The sequence below is a fragment of the Saimiri boliviensis genome, chromosome 13 (genome assembly GCF_048565385.1).
Source record: "Saimiri boliviensis isolate mSaiBol1 chromosome 13, mSaiBol1.pri, whole genome shotgun sequence".
Taxonomy (NCBI): Eukaryota; Metazoa; Chordata; class Mammalia; order Primates; family Cebidae; genus Saimiri; species Saimiri boliviensis.
The window spans coordinates 101,744,774-101,763,910 of NC_133461.1; the positions used below are offsets into that span (position 1 = coordinate 101,744,774).

The following is a 19,137-nucleotide window of genomic DNA, read 5'->3' on the forward strand; positions in this document are numbered from 1 at the left end:
GTGGAGGCTATTCTGGGCAGGCTGCCTTCGTTTGTCGCAAAATCCAGACACGTTCAGGAGCCGCAGGATGATTCAGCATGGGGTCGCAAACTCCAGTCATTCGCTAGTTTTTGTCTTATCTACCTATAATGTTTGCTATTATTTATCTACCATTTTGTAGAAAAAAAATAGCTTGTGCTTTTAAAGCTTTTAAAAACCTTTGTCCTTTGAAGAAATTTAAAATGTAAAGAAAAGTTAGAAAAATGATGCAGAATTTTTGTATCCGTTTCACGTGGTTTGCTTAATTCTTGGCATTTTACTGCATTGACCTTACTGTCATTCTCTACACACACACACACACACACACACAACTCTATATATTTTTCTCATTCAATTGAGAGTAAGTTGCACATGTGATGCCCCATTTCCCCTTAATACTTCAATGTATATTTCATAAAAGACAAGATTACTTTCCTTCATGACCAAAGTGAAACCATCAAAATCAGACAATTAACATTGACACAGTACTACCTTCTAATCCCAAGACTTTGTTCAAATTTCACCAATTATCCATTAACATCTTTTAGTAGGTCCAGCATTCAAGTCGGGATTATCATTTACTTGTCATGTCTTTTTGTTCCATCTGTCTGGAAGAGTTCATCTTTTTTGATTCCTGTAACCCAAACACTTAATGAAAATTACAGGCCAGTTATTTTGTAGACTGCTTCTCAGTTTGGAATTGTCTGGTGTTGCTTCATGATTTATACATTTTTGTCATGACTATCTCTGAACCAATGCTGGATCTTCTGGGAGAATCCTATCATGAGGTACATGATGTCAATTTATTCCATTACTGGTCATCTTAACTCATATCACTTGATAAAGGAGGTAGCTATCAGATCTATTCAATGTAATGTTAATTAATAAAAATTTTATACTTATTGAGGAGTGCTGTCAGCAAGATGTTGGACTAGGAGGCACCAGTGCTTATCTCCCCAACAAAAACAATGAACAAACAGCCACATGGCAGTGAAAATAGCTCTGGGAGAGCTCTGGAGTACAATGTAGGAACTTTAGTAACCCAGTGGAGCATGTAAACTGAGGATGACCAGGTAGAAAAGTGTAGGAAGCACTTTAACCCATGTCACCCTTCCCTCAGTGTGGTATAGGTAGGTGCCAAGAGGGATCCCTTGGCATGACCTCTCCCTGCGGGGGGAAAAAGGGAGCAGGAGGACCCCAGTGGTCCTCATCACTACCAAGGAACACAAGCACTCCCTTTGGTGGTCTTTCTCCACCGAAGTTCCCCACTGTCTTCAACTATGTGGAGCCCATTTAACGAAGCTTCTTGGAGTCTATGAAGCTGTTCCAGCCTTGAGGAAGGAGCTGCTATTACGCTCCCACAGGAGTAAGAACCACCACTGTGTCCTATTTTACAGCTTGGCGTGGTGGCTTACGCCTGTAATCCCGGCATTTTGGGAGGCCAAGGCAGACGGATCACCTGAGGGTGAAAGTCCAAGACCAGCCTTACCAACATGGAGAAACTCCCTCTCTACTAAAAATACAAAATTAGCTGGGTGTGGTGGCACATGCCTGTAAACCTAGCTACTCAGGAGGCTGAGGCAAGAAAATTACTTGAACCCGGGAGGCGGAGGTTGTAGTGAGCTGAGATCATACCATTGCACTCCAGCCTAGGCAGCAAGAGCAAAACTCTGTCCCAAAAATATATATTATATATATATATGATATTTTATACAACCCTTTATCTAACAGCAAAGAAAAAAACCTGTAACAGATCATGAAACAACAAATCATGAAACAACAAAGAAAGACAGCAAGAAAAGTCGAAACAATGCATGACAAATAGAAAATAACAAAATGGCAATAGTAAGTCCTCATCAGTAATTACTTAAATGTAAATGGATTAAACTCACCAATCAAAAGGTGTAGGCTGGGTGTGGTAGCTAATGCCTGTAACCCAACAATTTGGGAGGCCCAGGTGGGAAGATTGCTTGAGCCTAAGGGTTTGAGACGAGCCTCGGCTCAAATTGTGTCTTTAACATAAGGAAACCCCGTATCTACAAAAAAAATTTTTTTAAATTAGCCAGGTGTGGTGGCACGTCTGCCGTCCTAGCTACTAGGAAGGGTGAGGTGGAGGATTGCTTGAGTCCATGGGGCTGAGGCTCCAGTGAGCTGTGCTGGCCGCTGCACGTCTGGGTGATAGTCTGAGTAACCATGTCTCAAAAAACAAAACAAAACTACAAATACCCATAAAAGTATAGAGTGACTGAATGAATAAAATATAAGATCCAGTCACATGCTGACGATAATAGATACACTTTATGTATTGTTTCCATGTTTTAAAAATAACCTTTATTAAAAAATATTTTTGAGGTGTCTGTCTTTCTCTGTTGCCCAGGCTGGAGTGTAGTGGTGTGATCATAGCTCACTGGCACCTTAATCTCCTGGGCTCAAATTGTCTTCCTGCCTCAGCCTTCTGAGGAGATGGGGCTACAGGCATGCACCACTGCACCCAACTATGGTAATTTTAAAATTTTTTGTAGAGATGGGGTCTCGCTCTGTTTCCCAGGCATGTTTCAAACTCCTGGCTTCAAGTGATCCCTCCGCCTCAGCCCCCTAAAGTGTTGGGATTACAGGTGTGAGCTACTACACATGACCTAACTTTTATTTTTTAAAAAGTTTATACGTGCATTACAGGAAAGTGAAAAACAAAAGAAGCAAAGAACAAAGTTGTCCACAATCACAAGCAGTTTACAGTTTGCTGTGTCCTTCTAGGTCCTGTGTGTGTATAGACACAGCATCCAGTTTTTATTGGATTGAGACCATACGGTATAAAGGTATTATGCTTTTTCACACACCGTGAATATTTATCAATTTAAAATCTCAAAGTGAGGCCAGGCGTGGTGGCTCACGCCTGTAATCCAAGCACTTTAGAGGCCAAGGCGGGCGGATCACCTGAGGTCGGGAGTTCAAGACCAGCCTGACCAACATGGTGAAACCCTGTCTTTAAAAAAAAAAAAAAAATCCCAAAGTGATATGAATATTTTGATAACCAAGAATACACAACACCAACTCAATCTGTTAGAAAAAAGTATAATCCCACCTCTTTTGGGACAAAAACTTCATAGAAGACAAAAATGGAAACACTCCTCTAGATAAAGTTATTGGCAGAATTCCTATTAAAATACTGCATTTCCTTAATGTTCAATTTAAAGTGAAAAGTAAAGCAACAGAGTACACGAAGTAGAGGTTCTAAAAGAATTCATTATCAGATCTATACCATTCAAATATTAACAGGGAGGTATATTTCCATTGAATTACTTAATTTATTCCTACAGTTCAGCCAAAGAGATGCACATACATCAATTGGCTACAGTCTTTTAAATAGGAACATCCTAGCCTAGAACCCTTTTCCTTCCTACCTCTGTCAACTCAATGGACAGATAGAAGCATCTACAGGGCTTAGCAGGGATCTTCACAATTTTACTTCCATAAGATTTTTGTTTTTGTTTTTTGACAGAGTCTTGCTCTGTTGCCAGGCTGGAGTGCAGTGGTGCGATCTCAGCTCACTGCAATCTCCAACTCCTGGGTTCAAGTGATTCTCCTACCTCAGCCTCCTGAGTAGCTGTGATTACAAGTGTGCACCACCACACCCAGCTAATTTTTGTATTTTTAGTAAAGACGAGATTTCATTATGTTGGCCAGGATGGTCTTGATCTCCTGACCTCGTGTTCCTCCCGCCTCAGCCTCCCAAAGTGTTGGGATTACAGGCGTGAGCCACTGCGCCTGGCCCATAGGGGTTTTTAAGAACAGTTTTTCCTATGAAATTTAACACAGAGTATACTCAATGTATTAGTTTACTAACCTTACTTTTGTCATAGTAGCAACCTCTTTAACATCTAGAAGTACTAGATGTTGTAAATCAGGACTTGCTTGTCCTGTATGTATGGTATATACACAGCCAAGTAAAAGACAATGCACAGATATAAGGGACAGTGGCCAATTGTGCCTTGCCATAAACACACTGGCATCAAACCCTTTGCAATTCCTTCTCCTTCTTTCTCCCTGAACCACCATGAAAATAACAATGCGTACTGCTCAGAGAAGTGGTGTGATCATTCAGTTTCCAAAAGACAATATTTCATATGAATTTTAACAAAAGGATATCTACAAAACGTGTTCTTTATTATCTCTACATTTAATATACTTTGTGTACTTCTAAACACCTAGACAGACCAGATGTTTCAAATAAGGACTTAAGTTTGTCTACCATATACACAATAGTATTGAAAAAGCTACACTCACCTAACAATGGTTCTGTCTGAAAATATCTTCTGTATAATTCTGGTCTAGAATCCTTCATTTCTTCCAATTCCTCTCCACCACCCCCCCAATGGATATAAGTACATGTGTCACTTAGAGGTGATGTTATCATTTTACTGCTAAAAGTCCTTTTGTGAAGACAGTTTTTCTGTGAATTTGTACAAAGTGTACAAAATGAATAGACACGCTTTAGAATTAAAGACATATGTAGGTTGACAGTGAAGGGATGGAAAAAGATATTTTACGCAAATAGTAACCAAAAGAAAGCAGAGGTGGCCGTACTTATATCAGACAAAATAGGCTTTAGGTCTAAAGCTGTGGTCACAAGGAAGATTACTTTATAATGATAAAAAAGGTCAGTTCAGCAGGAAAATACAACAATCATATACACACCCAACGTTACAGCACCTAAATATATAAGCAAATATTGACAGATCTAGAGACAGGAACTGACAGCAATACGTTAATAGTAGGGGACTTCAATACCTCACTTACGATAAGGGATAGAACATCCAGACAGAAAATCAATAAAGAAACAGCTGACTTGAACAACACTATAGAACAGGTGGTCCTAACCACCATACGCAGAACTTCTTATTCAACAGCAGAAGTATGCACATTTTTCTCAGGCATGCACAGAACATTCTCTGGGATAGATCACATATTAGGCCACAAAATGAGTCTTAACAAATTTAAGAAGCTCAAAATAATTATAAGTACTTTTTAAAACCATAATGAAATGTAGTTAATAATCTATAACAGCAAGAAAACAGGAAAATTCATAAACATGTGGAAACAAAACACACTTTAGAACAACCATTGGCTCAAGATATCAAAAGGGAGTTTAAAAAGTGTTTTAACTGGGCGCGGTGACTCATGCCTGTAACGTCAGCACTGTGGAAAGCAGAGATGGGCAGATCACTTGAGGTCAGGAGCTCCAGACTAGCCTGGCTAACATGGTCAGGAGTTCAAGACCATCCTGGCCAATATGGTGAACCCCATCCTCTATTAAAAATACAAAAATTAGCCAGGCATGGTGGTGTGAAACCTGTAATCCCATCTACTCGGGGGGTTGAAGCAGGAGAATCCGTTGAACCCAGGAAGTGGAGGTTGCAGTGAGCTGAGGTCATGCCACTGCACTCCAGCCTGGGCGACAGAGTTAGGCTCCATCTCAAAAAAAAGAAAGAAAGAAAGAAAGAAAGAAATCTCAACATTGAATTTCCCTGCTCCTTTATCAAAGATAAGTTGACTCTATTTGTGTGTTTCTTTCTGGGCTGTCTGCTTTCTTCCCTTGATCTGTTTGTCTTGACAACCATAGCTTTATAGTAAGTCTTGAAGTCAGGTACTATCTGACTGGTTCAGCTCCTTCAATTTCATGGTGCCTATTCTGGGTCTTTTGGCTTTTCATGTATACTTTAGATTTAGTTCATTAATATCCACAAACAATTGCTGGCATTTTGACTGGGATTTTGATTGTGTCAAATGTATAGATCAAGTTGGAAAGAACTGACATCTTGAAAAGATTCCACTCCATGATTGTGGCAGTATTTCTTCATTTGTTTAGTTCTTCTTTGATTTTGTTCATCAAAAAATTGTAGGTTTCCTTATACAGATCTTGGATGTGCTTGTTAGACTTATACCTAAAGATTTCATTTCATGGGTGCTAATGTAAATTGCATTGTGTTTTTAATTATAAATCCCACTATTCATTGTTGGTATACAGGAAAGCAATGGACTTTTGTGTACTAACCTTGTATCTTGCAACTTTGCTGTAATTACTTAGCAGTTCCAGTTGTTTTTGTTGTCGTTGTTGATTCTTTTAGACCTTCTACATAGAGGATTACACCATCTGCTCAACAAATATCAAAAATATTAGCATTTTGGTATATATCTTTCTAGAGTCTTAAAAATAAATTATACACATTTACATTTATTGTGTGTATATATACTATATATGTTAATTAAAAGGGATGGCTTCTACTTTCTTATCTGACTCACCAGGTATTTCATTTTTTTTTCTTTTTTTTTTTTTTTTTTGAGACGGAGTTTCGCTCTTGTTACCCAGGCTGGAGTGCAATGGCGCAATCTCGGCTCACCGCAACCTCCGCCTCCTGGATTCAGGCAATTCTCCTGCCTCAGCCTCCTGAGAAGCTGGGATTACAGGCATGCACCACCATGCCCAGCTAATTTTTTGTATTTTTTAGTAGAGACGGGGTTTCACCATGTTGACCAGGATGGTCTGGATCTCTTGACCTTGTGATCCACCCGCCTCGGCCTCCCATAGTGCTGGGATTACAAGCTTGAGCCACCGCGCCCGACCTCACCAGGTATTTCAGAGTCATGAATTATATTCTCACAACAGAGAAAAACCTTCAGAAACTGAAAATCAACAACTCTTTATCAGTCAGATAATTGAGGTCACAAGGCAAGACATTTCCTCTACAATTGGTGAGACAAGCTAATGATACATGGCCAAAGCTTACTGGAGGCCAGGAGCGGTGGCTCATGTCTGTAATGCCAGCACTTTGGGAGGCCAAGGTGGGTGGACTGCTTGAGCCAAGGAGCTGGAGACCAGCTTGGGCAACGTGGTGAAATCCCGTCTCTACTAAACATGCAAAAAATAGCCCGGTATGGTGCCACACACCTGTAATCCCAGCTACTTGGGTGGCTGAGGCAGGAGAATTGCTTGAATCCAGGAGGCAGAGGTTGCAGCAAGCCAAGATTATGCCACTGCACTCCAGCCTGGGTGACAGAGACAGACCCTGACTGGAAAAAAAAATATGCTTACTAGAGCAGAAGTCCGCTGCAGCAGCAAGACCCAGATTTCTTTTACTCAGTACATTGTGTCTGCCCTTCAAAAAATGACAGGGCATACTGAAAGACAAAAAACAATTTCAGGAGACAGACCATGCATCGTAACCAGACCCAGATATTAAATAACTATGATTAATGTGTTAAGGCCTCTAATGGAAAAAGTGAAAAACAAGTGAGAACAGATGCGTAATATAACCAGAGAGATGGGAACTTTAGCAAGAATCAGGACTAGCCAGGAGACCAGAGATCTAGCAACGGGCACAGCATGGCCAAACCCTGCAGGGTGCACCTGAGTGGGGAGTTCTGCAAGCAGGTGGACGTCATCAGGGAAAATATTTTCCAGGAGGCTGAGGAATTCCTCTACAGATTCTTACCACAGAAAATCATGTATTTGAATCTGCTCTTGCAAGAGGGCTCCTTCGATGTGGCTGATCTGAGCTCCCTCTAAGCGCCACTGAAATCTCCATCCCAGACCCTCTCTCCAAGGATGATGTGTTGGAAACAGAGAAGTAGGAGAAGAAAGAAGTCTCTAAGTTTGGATTTCTCCCTGGCATGCGAAGGTCCTGTTCCTGTTTCCCTGGTTAAGCCAGAAATCTGGACTCTGAAAGAGAAATGCATTCTGGTGATCATATGGATCCAGCATCTGATTCGCAAGATTGAGGACAGAAATTATTTTGGGGCATCACTCCAGGAGAAGGTACTAGAGAGGGTGAATGCAGTCAAGTCCAAAGTGGAAGCCTTCTAGACAACCATGTCTAACTACTTCTCAGAACATGGAGAAGCTGTGGCCAAGGCGTCCAAGGAAACACATGCAATGGATTACACAGGTCTTGGTTCACAGGCAAGATGAGGGAGCCTATGGGGAGATCAGGGACACTGTGCTTGACCTGAGGGCTTTCTATGCTGAGCTTTATCATACTTTAAGCAACCTGGAGAAAACTGTCAACTCAAAGCGTGAAGAGAAGCCACCTATATGCTCAGCCCAGGGCTAGAATGGAAATAGATGACTTATACTTTGTGCGGATTAAAAGATAACGATCAAGGCCTTTTCATCTCAGAAGTCCCTTCTCTTTGACTAGAGAGAGAGAGCTGTTTTCCTTTCTCTTTCTTTTGCCTATTAAACCTCTGCTCCTAAACTCCTAAAAATAATAATAACTCCTAATAATAATAATAATTTGGCCATGTGTGGTGTCTTATGCCTGTAATTCCAGCAAAATCCCGGAGTGAAACTCCATCTGAAAAAAATATTCTGGAACTATTAAATGATTATATCAAAATAGTAGGAGATGAGGTTATTATACAAAAGCCAGTTGCTTTCCTATATACCAGAAATGAACAATTAGAATTTATGTTAAAAACATACTATTGTATACCAAAAAATGCTTAGGTGTAAATCTACAAAATATGCGTATATGTATGGAAAGATTTTACATGTTCACAGATAGAGTCATCATTGTCAAGATCTTCCCGGTTTGATGTATACATTAGATACAATCAAAATACCAGCAAGTTGTTAATGGATATCAACCAAGTGTACCTAAAGTTTTTATGGAGAAGCAAAGGAGATTTAGAATAGGCAACACAAAATTGAAGGAGAAAAACAAATTAGATATCATCTGACTTCAAAACTTACTGTAAAGCTACAGTCGTCAAGATGGTATGGTAGACACACAGAGCAAGGGAAGACAGCAGAGAGCCCAGAAAGGGAGCCACACAGATACAGTTGACACATCTTTGATAAAGGAGCAAGGACAATTCAGTGTTGAAAGTACAGCCTTTTCAACAATGGTCCTGGAACTAACTGGCCAACCACATGGAAAAACATAAATCTAGACACAGACCTCACATCTTTCAGAAAAGTTAACTCAGGAAACACCATAGACCTAAATGGAAAATGGAAAACTATAAAACTCCTAGGATATAATTTAGAAGATGATTTTTTTAGATAAAACACCAAAAGCATGATCCATAAAAAAATAGGTAAGCTTTTATTATTATTATTTTTTTTTTTTTTTTTGTTGTTTTTTTTTTTTTTTTTTTTGAGACGGAGTTTCGCCCTTGTTACCCAGGCTGGAGTGCAATGGCGCGATCTTGGCTCACCGCAACCTCCGCCTCCTGGGGTCAGGCAATTCTCCTGCCTCAGCCTCCTGAGTAGCTGGGATTACAGGCATGTGCCACCATGCCCAGCTAATTTTTTGCACTTTTAGTAGAGACGGGGTTTCACCATGTTGACCAGGATGGTCTCGATCTCTCGACCTCGTGATCCACCCGCCTCGGCCTCCCAAAGTGCTGGGATTACAGGCTTGAGCCACCGCGCCCGGCTCAAGCTTTTATTATTTTAATAATAAAAGCAAAAAGAATTCTGCTCTGTGAAAGACACAGTCAAGGCCAGCGCTGTGCCTCATGCCTGTAATCCTAGCACTTTGGGAGGCTGAGGCGGGTGGATCACTTGAGGTCAGGAGTTCAAGACCAGACTGGTCAACATGGTGAACTAAATATATAAAAATTAGCCTGGTGTGGTAGCTGGCATCTGTAATCTCAGTTACTCAGGAGGCTGAGGCAGGAGAATCACTGGAACCCAGGAGGGGGATGTTGCAGTGAGCTGAGATGGTGCCATTGCAACAAGAGTGAAACTTGGAAAAAAAGGATGGATGGATGGAAGGAAGGAAGGAAGGAAGGAAGGAAAAAAAACAAAAAACAAACAAACAAACAAAAAAAACAAAACACAGTTAAAAAAAAATGAAGATAAGCCACTCCAGCCTGGGCAACAACAGTGAAACTTCAAAAAAGGAAGGAGGGAGGGAGGGAGGAAGGAAGGAAGAAAGGAAGGAAGGAAGGAAGGAAGGAAACACAGTCAAAAAATGACAATAAGCCAGAGACTGGGAGAAAAAAATTGCCAAAGACACACACATGGTAAAGAACTGTTAACCAACATATACAAAGGACTCTTAAAACCCAACAATAGGAAAGCAACCCAATTAAAAAGTGGGCCCTTAAGGGACACCTCACCGAAGAAGATGTACTCATGGCAAGTAAGCACGTGAAAAGGTACTCTACATCATACGTCATCAGGGAATTGCAAATTAAAACAAAGAGAATGGTGTGTTGGCTTACGCCTGTAATCCCAGAATTTGGGGAGGGGAGATCGGTGGATCATATGAGGCCAGGAGTTTGAGAACAGCCTGGCCAACTTGGCAAAACCGTGTTTCTACTAAAAATACAAAAAAAAAAAAAAATTAGCCAGGCATTGTGGCGTATGCCTGTAATCCCAGCTATGCAAGAGGCTGAGGCATAAGAATCGTTTGAACCCGGGAAGTGGAGGTTGCAGTAAGCAGAGATCACACCCCTGCACTCCAGCCTAGGTGACAAAGTGAGACTCTGTCAAAACAAACAAAGCCGACAACAATGAGATATCATTGCACACCTGTTAGAATGGCCGTACTCCGTCCTGGATTTTCATGTGTAGTGGTACCTCACTGCATCCTTACCAGCAATGAATGAGAGTTCCTGTTGCTCCACTTCCTAACATCAAATGCTGGTGAGGATGCGGAGCAAAAGGAACTCTCATTCATTGCTGGTGAGGCCGCAAGGTGGTACAGCCGCTTTGGAGGACAGTTTGGGAGTATATTACAAAACTAAATAGTATCTTACCATATGATCCGGCATTCCTGCTCCCGTTGGTATTTATCCAAAGGAGATGAAAACTTATGTCTAACAAAAAATCTACATGGAAATGTTTATAGCAGCTTTATTCATGATGGTAAGAACTAGAAATCTACCAAGATGTCTTTGAATGGGTGAATGGATAAGCAACCCGTGGTACATTCAGACAATGGAATATTAGTCAGTGATAAAAAGAAATGAGCTATCACGCCATGAAAAAAAAAAAATGAAGGAAACTTAAGTGCTTATTGCTAAGTGAAAGAAGCCAATCTGAAAACGATACATAATGTGATTCTAATTCTATGACATTCGGGCAAAGGCAAAACTGTGGAGTCAATAAAAAGATCAGTGTTTGCCATGGGCTTGGGGAAGGGGTGCATGGAAGGGAGCCATAATAGGTAGATCACCCGGCAGCGGTGGCTCACGCCTGTAATCCCAGCACTTTGGGAGGCCGAGGTGGGTGGATCACAAGGTCAAGAGATCCAGACCATCCTGGTCAACATGGTGAAACCCTGTCTCTACTAAAAATACAAAAAAAATTAGCTGGGCATGGTGGCACGTGCCTGTAATCCCAGCTACTCAGGAGGCTGAGGCAGGAGAATTGCCTGAACCCAGGAGGCGGAGGTTGCGGTGAGCCAAGATCGCACCATTGCACTCCAGCCTGGGTAACAAGAGCGAAACTCCATCTTAAAACAACAACAATAATAATAATAATAATAATAATAAGTAGAGCACAGGGGATTTTTAGGACAGTAAAACTCTTCTACATGATACTGTGGTGGTGGATACATCTTATTACCCTTTTAAAACCACAGAATATACAAACACCCAAGAGAGAACCCTAGTGTAAACTTCAGTGGGTCATAATGTAACTATATTGGCTCATCACTTGCAACATATGAATCACACACACGCAAGATGTTAATGTATTAATAATAGGAGAAACAGTGTTTGCCTTGTGGTGGGGGAGAAAGGGATATATGGGAATCTTGTTACTTTCTGCTCTTATTCTGTGAACATAAAACTGTTCTAAAAAACAGTCTATTAATTTAAACAGATGGGATCCTAATGTATAAACTCTGTTGTATTTTGCTCTTGTATTTAATAATATGTTGCATACGTTTAAAAAATTAATAGTTATGTGGTTGGATATACCATGAATTTAAATACTCTGCTTGTTTTTACTATTTAAAAAATATTTTAGTAGTGTTATGAAGAACATTCGTAAACGTAAATATTTCCCCCATTATTTCCTTATAGTAAATTTATAGAAAATAAACCTCTGTATCAAAGTTTATGTATATTAAAATTTTTAATCATATTTCCTTCCACAAAGAGTGTACCAATTTACATTCTTGTGAAAGAAATTAGAGAGCCGATTGCTTCACACTTTGTTTAATACTTAGTACAGTATTTTCAGTCTTTCCAGGCTCCATCTGTTTCACATCTAAAATACAAGATCTCAATTTTTAAAAATTGTCCTTTACTAAAGTTAAGCATATTTTCTTGTATTTATTGAGCATTGAATTTCTTCTTTTATGAGTGGCTGGTTCATGTGCTTTTCTTAGTTCTTTAAATAATTTGGAATGTTCATCTTTATGATTCATAAAGAGTTAAGGAGATTAACTCATAGGTTTCAAATATTTGTTTTTTAGTTTATTATCTACTTTAAAATTTTATGTATACTAAAACATTTACATTTTCTGTATCATCAGCTCTATTGATCTTTTCCTTGATGGTTTCTTGCTTTGATATCTTGCTTCTCAAGCTTCCCTCTACCCACCCGAGACCTTGTGTACTCTTGTATTAATTTCAGCAAGTTTCAACAGGAAGTCAGGGTTGTAGTGAGAAGCTGCCTAGGATTGCAGCCTTCCGTGATGTCTCAGTAATTCCACTGCTCATATCTAAACTCACCAACCATGCCTGGAGACCAAATCCCTGTCTCATCGTGCTGAGCTGAAACATTGCACGAAAGTCCTTCCTCCACTTTCCTTTGCCTCATGTCCCAGCTTTGCCATGGCTAGTCCATGGGAGATAATCTGTTGAAAGAAATAGTGCAGATATGCTAAGCAGATTTGGTTCAGCAAAAGACAGCATGTAATCATTAATCAGGAGCAGACGCCACCATGCCCGACAGCCTTGGCAGCCCATTCTGCCTGAAGCTGGGCGGTGGGGGCTGTGTGTTTTAGAACTTTCACAAAACAGGGTCTATTTTCATTCTCCAGGTCAAGTCTTTCGTGAATTATTTACAGATGAGGAATAAGACAAGCCTTAGGATACTTTTAGACAGAGCCCCATCAAAGGATTTATTTTCACTTTATTTTCTATTTAAGATCACAGTTAGCTGTTACTCACAATGGTTGCAGCCCTCTGCTGGTGAGAAGCACCTATCTGCAGCTCTGAGCAGTTCTGGACCTCTATTTACTTGATGTTAAAGGCGGACATAAATGAGTTTGTCCACAGCTCGCAGCTCACAGCCAGGCTCTGTGGGCTGTACCCCATGAGTACTTCTAGGGGGAGGATTTGGGGCTTCCTCTCTCCCAAGCAGAAATAATGGGTCTTGTTGATAGCCAGTGTCTCACTTGAACCAGGTTCATCTCTACGCTTTAACAGAAACATTAAAACAGTAAGCAGCCATCTTTTTTGGGGAGAGGGAAATTTCCTACTGGGAATTTCCAATCATTAACATGATCTATCTCTGCAATAGGTATAATTAGATCCTTTCAGTAAAGGTGCATGCGGACGTTAGTATAATCTGTGTAAGTATCATCACCAGCAGTTACAAGGTGCTGATCCCCCTCATTTTCCAACCAGAAGGGAAAGAAACATCATTAATTACATGATGAGTGTTTGTCAGGACTTCATGTCTGAAGAAGAATTTGAATTGAACTAGAGGAAGGGAAGTTGTAAGAGAGCAGCTGTCCACAGTTATTAATGGTACCTTACACTACAGTGTTGCTGTCATGTCCATTATCTCACCCTCTGCCTGCCCTCAGCAGCTTTGAAAGAAGCGAGGGTGGGTGGGAATGAGAAATGCGAGACTCTGCTGGAGTTGGTCATTGGGCATTTCTGAGTTGAGCCCATGGAATGTGGGAGTGGTTATTTCCAGTTGCCTCTCAGCAGCCTTAGCCAATCTCACCTTCTTTCTTGAAATACTCTCCATTCTTGGTGTCCAATACATGCTACTCTCTGTCTCTTTGGCTACTCGTCGTGAGTCTTCTTTGCAGACCATTCTTTCTCTAGTTGAATCAGAGGTATCAGGACTGGCCCTCTTGTCTCCACCATTACCTCCTCCTCAGCTGGTATCATACAATTCTTTGACTTAATTAACATTTGTTAGTGGATGTTCCCAAATTTACATCTTAAGCCCCATCTTCTCACTTGAGTGGCTGATTATTTCCACTTGGATGTCTTAAAGGCATCTCAAATTACCGTGGCCTCCATGGAAACCATCTTCCCAATCAAGTGGAAATCCTGATCAGCACCCCTGTAATCCCATACCCCACTTCACCCTGATCACCCCCATAATCCCATACCCCCACTTCACCCTGATCAGCACCCCCATAATCCCAGACCCCCACTTCACTCTGATCAGCTCCCCCATAATCCCATACTCCACTTCACCCTGATCAGCACTCCCATAATCCCATACCCTCACTTCACCCTGATCAGCACCCCCATAATCCCATACCCCCACTTCACCCTGATCAGCACCCCCATAATCCCATACCCCCACTTCACCCTGATCAGCACCTCCATAATCCCATACCCCCACTTCACCCTGATCAGCTCCCCCATAATCCCATGCCCCCACTTCACCCTGCTCTTCACTTGGTCTTTCTTATGTCCATTTAATACAGCAATTCCCAACCTTTTTGGCACCAGGGACCAGTTTCATAGAAGATAATTCTTCTGTAGACAGAAGGACTCGGGGATGGTTTTTAGGATGAAACTGTCCCACCTCAGGTCACCGGGGCATTCATTAGATTCTCAAAAAGAGCCCACAAGCTAGAACCCTCCCCCATGTGCAGTTTGCAGTAGGGTTCGAGCTCCTATGAGAATCTGATGCCCAGCTGATCTGGCAGGAAGTGGAGCTCAGGCAGTAATGCTGGCTCACTTGCTGCTCAGCTCCTGTTGTGAGGCCTCGTTCCTAGCAGGCCATGGACCTGTACTGGTCTGCAGCCCAGGGGTTGGGGACCTCTGTGTTGATACACCACCATTCAATTGGATTCCATTTCCAAATCGAGAGTTCACACTTGACATTATAGTTTTCATTTATATACCACCATTCACCTTGATTCAATCCCCAAATCTAGAGTTCACACTTGATAGTTTTCTCCTACTTATTCCACATCCAATCTATTGGTGACTTTTCTTTCTTTCTTTTCTTTCTTTCTTTCTTTCTTTCTTTCTTTCTTTTCTTTTCTTTTCTTTTTTTTGAGAAGAAGTCTTGCTCTGAATGAAGTGGTGCGATCTTGGCTCGCTACAACCTCTGCCTCCCTGGTTCAAGTGATTCTTCTGCTGCAGCCTCCTGAGTATCTGGGACTACAGGCACCCGCTGCCAAACCCAGCTAATTTTTCTATTTTTAATACAGGCAGAGTTTCACCAGGATGGTCTCGCTCTCTTGACCTGGTGATCTGCCCTCCTCATCCTCCCAAAGTGCTGGGATTATAGGTGTGAGCCACCGTGCCCGGCCTATTGGTGACTTTTATTGGCAGCAGAAACTAGAGTTGACAAGAGGTAGGGCACATACTGGTCACACTGCATAGCTTGATTCCTGGCTCTGTCACGTGCAAGTTTTGGGTCCCTGGGGAAAGTCCCTTAATCTCAACTTTGTTTCCACTCTACCTCACAGGATTGTTGTGAAGATTAAATGTATGATGAGGCTTAACCAGAGTTAATACTTGAAAAGCACTGAGAACAGTGCCTGGCACAGTAATTACTGCAAAAGCAATAACTGTTATTATTGCCTTCAACATAAATGACACATCTGTCCCTTTATCTCAGGTACCCTTGTCCTAGTCTTAGCCACAATCCATTCTCACCTTCCCACTGGTTACCTCTCTATGACCCTTGCACCACCACACTACAGCTGAAATTTTGAGTCAGATTTTGTGGTTCCTGATTAGAATGCTTAAATGGCTTCGTTTTAAACATAGAATAAAATCTGAATTTGTTTCCATGGCCCATAGTCCTGTAGATGTGGTCCCTGCCTGTTGCTTTAACTTCAATTGTACAAAGCAGAAGTGTCTATGTAACACATAGCCCCAAAATGTCGTGGCGAAGACCAACAACAGTCTTCTTGTGCTCATGGATCCATTTACTACAGCAGTCACCAACCACTCACTCTTGTGGATCAGGAGTTTGAACACAGTAGAGCAGGGGCATGTTGTCTCTGCTTCATGATACCTAGGGCCTTATCTGGGAAAACTGGAATGGCTTTGGGTGACTTGAACACCTGGGTGGTGTCCTCCAGAGTCTTTCTCACTCATACATCTGTCAGCTCAGCACCATGGCGGGAAGGCTGGGCTGGGGTGGACTCTCTGCTGGAATTCCTACATTGGTCTCTCCATGGCTTGAGCTTCCGTACAGCGTGGTGACCTTAGGGTAGCTGGATTCTTCTCACCTGTGTCTGAGCTCAGACCGTGCCTTCTGTGCCCTGTCCTTGGGAAGCACATAGCATCTCTTCTGTCATACTCTACTGGTCAAAGCAACCAGAAGCCCACCAGAATTCAAAGCGAGGGCATGTAGACCCCACCTCTCATCAGGAGGATGTCAAAGAATTTGTGGCACAGTTTTTAAAGGGCCATGCTCTTGTCTATCACTCTCTCTTGCTCACAGTTCTCCAGTCACACGACTTCTTTCTGTTCCCAAAACACTCCACCTAATCCATGGTTTTGTTTTCTCTTACATAAACTCTCTTCTCTCAGATGGCTGCCTCCTTCTCATCTTAGTCCAAAGACTAAGTCTGCCCTTTTAATTAACATGTCGAATCAGAAACTTTGCTGCAAAAATTAAATTGAAGCCCCAATATCTTTTTCCAGACATGAAGTCCTGAACTAAGCTCCCAGACACCATGCTCTGCTACTTCCTCCAGAGACTAAGTAAATAACTTTGCTGCCTGAGGCTAAGTCCAGAATTTTCTCTTCAGAGGCTAAGTCTGATTTTTGCTCTTGAGACCAAATCCCCACCTAAGAGTCAGCTCCTCAGAAAGACCTTCCTAGACCACTCTGTCTAAAGTGCCTTTCCACCTCTCTATCCTCTGCTTATTTCCCTGATAACACTGACCACAATCTGAAGTTATCTTGTGTATTTCTTTCTTTACCCATTAATTAAATGGCTATCCCTTGTTGATGGTAACTTCCATGAGGGCAAAGGTTTTGTAAGTTGTTTTCACTATCATATCCCTTGGCACTTAGAAGGCACTTAATGCAACCCTGCTGAATGAATGAATGAATGAATGAACGAATGAAGTGTGGAAAGGATCAGGAATAAAGCTTTGGAAATTAGAAACATTTAGGTAGTTGTTGAAACCATGGCAGAGAAAAAGGCTTAGGAGACAACCTCAGAGATCATGGGTTGACTGGGTAAGAGAAACTCACCATGAACACTTAGAAATCAGAGTTATAAAAGTATGAAGAGAGCCAGAAAAAAAAAGCATCACAGAAGCAAGGGAGGGGAATTTGGAAGAAAAAAGGTAGAGGCAATAATGTTAAGTATCACAATGAGTTCAGTTAAGTAAAGATAACTAAGTGTTCATTAGCTTACCAGTTAGCAAGCTGTTTGCCCAAGCTCTTCTAATGGAGTCAGGGGAAGAGGCCAATTGGAGTGGGTAGAAAAAGCAAATGGGAGTTGAAGTTGAGGACGTGGGGATCAGGAGCTCCATTCCCAAAGCTTAATTGTGTAGGATCCGCAAGGCATCACAAGGCAGGTTTCCAGGCTCAAAGGACTGAGTCTGGGAGAGGAAGACTTTGCGATCTGGGAGCTGGGTGGGGCAGGAAACAGCAAGGATTTGGAAATAATCCTTGAACAGGCTGACCTCTTCCTGTGAGACCTGGGGAAGGAGAAAAGAGGGGTGTGCGTGATACTCTCGTACGTACGAATCCATTTGTGATTCCTCATTCGGCACTGGGCTCTCCAGCCAGACTGAGTTCATGAAAACAGGATTGAGGATGACACAGGAAGCATGGTGAAGGTGGTGACAGCTGCTGAGAGGTGTGAGAGGGTAGCCAGGTCAAGGACCGGTGGGAAGTCTTTGGGGGTGAAGCTCTTCTGGGGTGATATCCCAGTCTCTTTTTAAAGGAATTTTTAAAAATATCAATAGCTTTTGGGGTACAAGTGGTTTTTTGTTGCATAGATGAATTGTATAATGGTGAAGTCTGAGATTTTAGTGCACCCGTCACGGAAGGAATGTACATTGTACGTAATGTGTAGTTTTTTTTTTTTAATCCCTAGCCCCCTTCCCACCCTTTTTCTTCTGAGTCTCCAAAGTTCATTATATCACTCCGTATGCCTTTGTGTATTCATAGGTTAGCTCCCACTTGTAAGTGAAAACATACAGTATCTGGTTTTCCACTCTTGTGTGGCATTCACTTAGAATAATGATAGAATAGTCACTTAGAGTAATCTTAGAATTCACTTGGAGTAATAATTATTCACTTAGAATAATGGCTTTCAGCTCCATCTGTTACTGCAGAAGATATCATATCATTCTTTATCATTCTGTTTTATGACTGAGTAGTATTCCATGGTGTATACGCACCACATTTTCTTTATCCACTCATTGGTCAATGGGCTCTTGGCTTGGTTCCATATCTTTGCAATTGTGACTTGTGCTGTAATATATGAGTGCAGGTCTTTTCGATATAATGACTTCTTCTTGTCTCAATCTTTAATGCAGTCTGGGTGTTCTGTAGCTGCTCCCCCGGAAGAGGTGAAGGAATAGTGAATTTTAGGGGCACGCCAGGATTGGGAGGCTGCAGGGCAAGAGCAGTGGAAGGAAGCTGCTGGTGACAGTGGTCCAGGCAATGGATAGCGGGGCCCAGCTGTGAATGAAGAGAGGGACTCATCACGTCTTGATGATGTGAGGGGATGAGGGTTCAGATAGCCCTGGGAATGAACGGCTAAAGATAAGGGCAGGCCAAGGTCACAGGGGTCAGGAAAGTGAAGAAACTGAGGGTGTGTGTGTGTGTGTGTGTGTGTGTGTATTACACACAAATTTTAAATTCAGACAGGATTATGTTAGAAGTTATGGTACAAAGAATACTGCTGCTATGATAGACTCCACCATGTGTAACGACTGAAGCACAAAAGAAGTTGATTTGTGCATCACATAATAG

At 41.7% G+C, this 19,137-nt stretch overlaps 1 protein-coding gene and 1 pseudogene across 1 annotated transcript in view; both read left to right on the top strand.

Annotated features, from left to right (window-relative positions):
- Positions 1–19,137, top strand: part of DPYSL2 (dihydropyrimidinase like 2) — a 139,472-nt gene that overhangs the window by 25,383 nt on the left and 94,952 nt on the right. The gene's annotated exons all lie outside the window — the stretch shown is intronic.
- LOC141580959 (proteasome activator complex subunit 2 pseudogene) lies at positions 6,373–9,096 on the top strand (annotated as a pseudogene).